Raw genomic sequence first — 6169 nt, 5'->3', positions numbered from 1 at the left:
TTCACTTAAATCTTTCATATGAGAGAGAGAAAAAAAAATATTGAGTTGTCCTGTCGATCAGCCAGATCATGATCTGGTTCGGTGGGTCTTTCAGATATGAGAAAGAGAGAGACTGGAGTGGCAGTCGATCAGCCGGATCATGGTCTGGTTCGGTCACTGTCGGGTCATCTTTTGCATCAGGTCAGGTTGGTCCCAAAGGAAAGGAGATCGTTAATCGATGCCCCTAAAGAATGGGGGAAACGGAAATAAAATAAATCTCCCTCTCTCTCTCTCTCTCTCTCTCTCTTATTGCAGAAGAGGGCGACGCTCCCCTCGCGGAGAAGTGGAAGCCCTGGAGTCTCAACCTCCCGATCCCCGGCCGTAGAATAGAGGTAGGTCGGAGACGCTGGATTGGATGTCGAATTAGGGGATTCTAGGGCTTCTTTTGATCTCTGCCGGCCCGATTTGTCGGACATGGCACCGATCCTGCCGAAATCCACTTCTTCCAGGGGGATGCGCAATGAGCGCGGGGATGGAAACAGCCGGACGTATCTTTATCTGAATGTCTACGATTTGACGCTGATGAACAAGTACCTCTATTGGTTCGGGCTTGATGTTTTCATTCTGGGATCGAAGGTGCTATTATTGTTATTATTAGTTTTCTGATTCTTTGCATTGGTTCCTTTTTTCAATTTTGATTTAGGAATTAACATTAAACTTGATTTTCTGTGATGCTATTGTTTCCTGCAATTTTTGCAAGACATTAGCTCCTGTTTAGCAATTTTCTACAAGGATTTTATCTTGTTTTAATCTGGATCTTTATCATGATAACTAAGTGGACAACCCTCAGAATTTGCTTCGGATTAGGTAGATTTGTCTCAACATTTGCATATAAAAAAATCTTACATATATTGTGGTTCAGGATAGATCTACAGCATAAGCTTGTAAGTTAGTGTTTCACCAACACAACGGAATTATTAATATCAATACTTGTTAATTTATCCGAATTGACCTCTATGTTTCTTTCTGAACATTGCACTGGAACAACAAAGATGGTGTATGTATCGTATTATTTTTAGCAGTATTTTCTTCTGGAAAAGAGACTGATGTTTTCCCAACTCTATTATTTTTTTCACTGCTCTTTCTTTGCAAATCAAACACAATCTCTAGGTTGTCAATTTTCCATTGCAAAACCTTACGCCACACACTAGTCAAATATTTCAAATATGATCCAGTTCACTTTATATTTCTCCACAAGTCAACCTCTATCTTCATATGGCATGATGTTTTTTTTCCTGATTTTTCTGTCCATTGTTTCATCTACTATGCTATTATCAACGACTAAGTTCACTTTTTCTTGTAGTTCATGGTATGGAGTATGGATTTGGAGCACATGATTACCCAGCGAGTGGAGTGTTTGAGGTGGAACCGAAAAACTGTCCTGGTTTTATCTTCAGACGCTCTGTGTGTCTGGGTACTACTGACATGTCCCACTCAGAATTCTGCTCATTCCTTGAAGGTCTCGCTGGAAACTATCATGGTGACACCTACCATTTGATCGTTAAAAACTGCAATCATTTCACAGATGAAGTTTGTAGAAGTTTGACAGGAAAACCTATTCCCGGATGGGTGAATAGACTTGCCAGACTAGGTTAGTGTCTTTCTTGAAAAATAACCTTTGGTTTTATGAAAATATGTGGATATTAATTTGCACGTGATTAGGAATTTTCAGGATCATTTTTTAACTGCATTCTCCCTGAGAACATTCGGGTCCCAGCAGTTGGACAATTACCAGTTCATCCAGCCTATTCTGGTGATTTGAAACTCTTCTTACTTTTGTTTACACTTATATATCTTTTATATATATTTATGCACAAACTTTAAGGCCTTGATTGGTAGTTACTTGGGGATCAAGTTAAAGGAAAAGGAAGGGAAGGGACGAAGGGGGAGGGGGAGAGAAGGGAAAATTTTGGTGAGGTCACAACCATGGAACTTTTGATACTCTTATTGCAATACCTTTAACCAGTTGTGCCTAGCTTGTTTATGCTACCTCTAGGTAATTGTTCGTGGGGCAGATTTGGAGGAGATGGAGCATCACTTTGCTTGATAATCCCCTATCACCCTATTGTTGCCACTGTTCAAGCACTCTGTTGCATTTGTAGCTCAGTCTGAGCACTATCAGCTACAACAAGCAGACCAACCATGAACTTGATCAGCTTCATTGAGGTAGAAGGTGGAGGAGATGGATCAAACAAACAGCAGACTGATCAGTCCTCACTCTTCTCATAGTTTGCTATCCTTAGAAGTACATGGAGGAGGGAGTCATCCATACCTTGCTTTCTTCTCCTCTACCATCAAATTTCTTTTCCTTTCTCTCAAAGTAAACAGATCCTTACAAGAAAAGAAACTGAAGTTTCCTGTAGATAAGATGGAAGAACATTTTAGCTCTTGATGATTGGATATTATTGCTTCAACTAAAGAGGAAAGAATAATTACCTAGATAGATCCTTATCAAAAGAATAAACAGCTGAATAAAAATATGTTATGTAGGAGTTGGTTTTCAGTCATTCTAGAATTTGTCGATGTAGCTGTTATGCATTATCCAGGCTAAGTGCCCATCTGGAAGTGTATCCCTTGAAACAAATTGGGTCTGAATTTTTAATTGTGTTCATTTAGAAACTGAAAATCACAGCACTGAGTAAATCTTAAGGCCATTTGCCATTCCATTGCTTCCCATTCAATCAAATAGGTAAATTTTTTTTATTACTCCCCTAACTTTGAACTTTTCATTCTACCACCCATTTACATAGTATATCCTTCTATATTCTTTTTGCTCTTTGCTTTCTCAGTTTCTGATAGATCACTATCATTTGTTTATTTATAAATCAACGTTGCCAATCCTTAGCATTACTTCTAGAATATTTCTTTCTAGATATCTTTTTTTGGACCGCTGTAGGCAAAACTTAACAAGGGATTTGGGTTTTAGGCTTGAGATTTTGTGGCTTTTACATGATTCAAAGTTGGATGTAATTTTATTTTAAACATGCAACTGATTTTCCACCTTCATGTTTGATTTTTTTTTTTTTTTTTTTGTGAGCATGGTTTCTCCATGATCCATTAAATATTTTTGTCCACAAAATTCATCAAGCACTTTGGGACACTTTCAAAGTATTTTGTTGTTGGGTTGCAAAGGTGCAAATATAGTCCCACATCTATAACACATGGAAAAGATCATGGGTTTAAAAGGATGGAAGATATCTCCATTGGAATGAGGCCTTTTGGGGAGAGCCTAAGAACAAAACCATGAGGGCTTAGGCCCAAAGTGGACAATATCATGTCATTGTGGAGATACAGACATCCTTGGGGACCCTACAATTGGTATCAGAGCGAGGCCGCTCTTCACCGGACTAACCGCCGGATGAGCCATGATTCGGATCTAACCATGTGGGTTGAACCTTAAAACAAAGGAAGTGGGGGCTCCCGTGTTTGAATCAAGAGGACCAGACACCGGGCAGGAAGTCCTAGTAGGTCGGGTAGACCGAGGGGCATGAAGTCTTGGTTGTGGCTGGGCAGGAAGTCCTAGTAGGTCGGGTGGACCGAGGGGCATGAAGTCCTGGTTGCGGCTGGGCAGGAAGTCCTAGTAGGTCAGGGTGGACCGAGGGGCAGGAAGTCCTGGTTGCGGCTGGTGGAAGTCCTAGTAGGTCGAGTGGACCGAGGGGCAGGAAGTCCTGGTTGCGGCTGGGCAGGAAGTCCTGGTGGGTCGAGGATTCACATCAAACGGAGGCTTTCCGTTTGAGGGGGGCCTGTGGTCCTTTGTTTGAGGGGGGGATTGTTGGGTTGCAAAGGTGCAAACATAGTCCCACATCTATAACACATGGAAAAGATCATGGGTTTAAAAGGATGGAAGATATCTCCATTGGCTGAGGCCTTTTGGGGAGAGCCCAAGAACAAAACCATGAGGGCTTAGGCCCAAAGTGGACAATATCATGCCATTGTGGAGATACATACATCCTTGGGGACCCTACAATACCCATGGTATAAAATACCGTGTCGGTCAGTATAGGAGGAATTTTCCATTCCGCCCGTTGACTAGCATGACCTCATTAGGTCTCGGAGGAAGTTGCAACCTTGCGACGTCGTGGAGGACACTGTGAGGTCATGACTTCCTCCATTTTTTAAATTAAATTAATTTTTAATTTTTAATTTTTAATTTTTATGAAATTTAATTCAAAATTCTCTCTCTCTTGATTTTTTTCCCCTCCTTGATCCATTAATTTTTTTTCTCCTTCATTGTTATTTATTTTTTTTCATTCGTCCACGAGGGTAAACAGAGAGGAAAAAAATAGCTTTAACGTTGTTAATTTTTTCTTGCTTTCATTGTCCATAAGATAAACAAAGAAAAAAAATCCCTCATAAAGGATGGTTAATTTTTTTTTTGTCCATCTGTTTATGAGGTAAATAGAGAAAAAAAATCTCTTTAAGATGGAGGAATAGATTGATAGAAAAAATAATATTATATAATTTCTAACCTTATAATATATTACTATAATTATTATATATATGTAAATTTGGTCTAATTTTAAATTGATCAAAATAAATTTAAATTAAATACAATTTAAACCTACTTGATTCTATCATGTTTATACAACATACTTTAGTTAATCCTAAATTGACTTTTACTCAATAAGTATCAATATTTCACGAGATAATATCAAAATTTGAATTCAACATTTAATATCTCAATTATAACTCAATAGTAAACATCTATAATAATCAAATTTTCATAAAAATATTTTTTAATTAATATATTTATATTTAAAAAAGTATTGAAACCGTATTGACACAGTAAAATACAGTATCGAAACCTTATCGTTCTGGTCATAAATCAAAACTTTGGCATGTCTCAAACTGTTTAAATCTTGATTATACCATCCACTATTTCGACTAACATGTTTTACTGTATAGGAAGTTCTACATTAGACTGTTGTACACGAATGCATGTTCTGCATATACTGTTACCATCAATTTATGAACGATGTTCCTTTTAATTTTCTAATTGTTTAGGAAGCATGGAATTTCTTCATGAGCTATGATGTTTGTTGTAAATATAGGACACTAGAGAAGATTTCTAGTTAATTTGATTTCTACCATCTGATCTGATCTGATCGAGTTATCACAATTCTTAAAAACAGAAGATGGATCGGATTCATATTCATCAAATGGAGAGGAAACTGATGAAGAATCAATCCATCAACTTCTAAAGAGATCAAACATTGATTTTGTTGATGCGAATGACCAGCATTTGAGGCTTGCCAGAGATCTCATGTGACTTCTTGCCTGCTTCCTAATTGTTACCAAAAAGTTGGCGTTTGCACTACTGTTTCCATTTATCTTCGTTTGTAACTTAATCTTGTGGAAGCTTTTTGCATGGGGTGTTATAGTGCCAGGTGTATTCTTCTCGAATGTATCTAACATCGTGCCTATTAGTTGATGATCCTTTCTCAAGTAAACAGGCTGGCCTTGTTCTTTACTATAGAACTTGCACAACGATCTGCTTTCTATATATTCTTTTTTTTTCTTTTTTAAATTTAGATGTCTAAAAAGTGTCTGAACTTTAAATCTGTGTTGTCTCTGACTTATATGCTCGTTTAGGATGGTTACAAATACCTTTGCTCCCTGTTAACAAGTTGTCAATAATTTTAATTTTTATGTTATATTAGTTTATTCTTGGGATAAGATTTAGTTGTTATTGTATTATTAGTTCATTCTTAGACTCGCTCGCTAGGTCTATGATTGTTTGCATGGAGCATGGGCAATACTTTCAGGAAGCAATAGAACTTGGCAAAAAATTGAGTTCATTGAACTTTTTTAATTGGCTTAGACAGAAATACAATGGGATGCTTGCCTTCATTGTCTTCCCTTTCTTCAGGGACCCCATCAATATTGGTTGCCCTTAGTCTTCAACATTTAAAACAAATGACTCCTAATATGTCTAGCCTTTCATCACTTGTGTAAGTCTATCAATTATGATTGCATCTTTTGCTAAATTAGGAATATGCTTGGTAGACTAAGGATAAATCTTCAAAATCATTTTTTTTACAATATATTTTTTTAAAAATAGAATTTTTAAATCTACTATTATTTATATCTTTCAACATGTTTTTAAAATTTACTTACTCATCTTTTTTTA

The 6169-nt window shown here is 37.1% G+C and overlaps 1 pseudogene; it reads left to right on the top strand.

Annotated features, from left to right (window-relative positions):
• Positions 1–297: 297 nt before the first annotated feature.
• Positions 298–5408, top strand: LOC141844118 (deSI-like protein At4g17486; annotated as a pseudogene).
• The last annotated feature ends 761 nt before the right edge of the window (positions 5409–6169 follow it).

Source organism: Curcuma longa, chromosome 13, assembly GCF_044706935.1.
Source record: "Curcuma longa cultivar G26 ecotype Majalengka, Jawa Barat chromosome 13, ITB_CL_G26_1.1, whole genome shotgun sequence".
Taxonomy (NCBI): Eukaryota; Viridiplantae; Streptophyta; class Magnoliopsida; order Zingiberales; family Zingiberaceae; genus Curcuma; species Curcuma longa.
The sequence above is the reverse complement of the archived record's forward strand: the minus strand, read 5'-3'. Positions and strand labels throughout refer to the sequence as shown.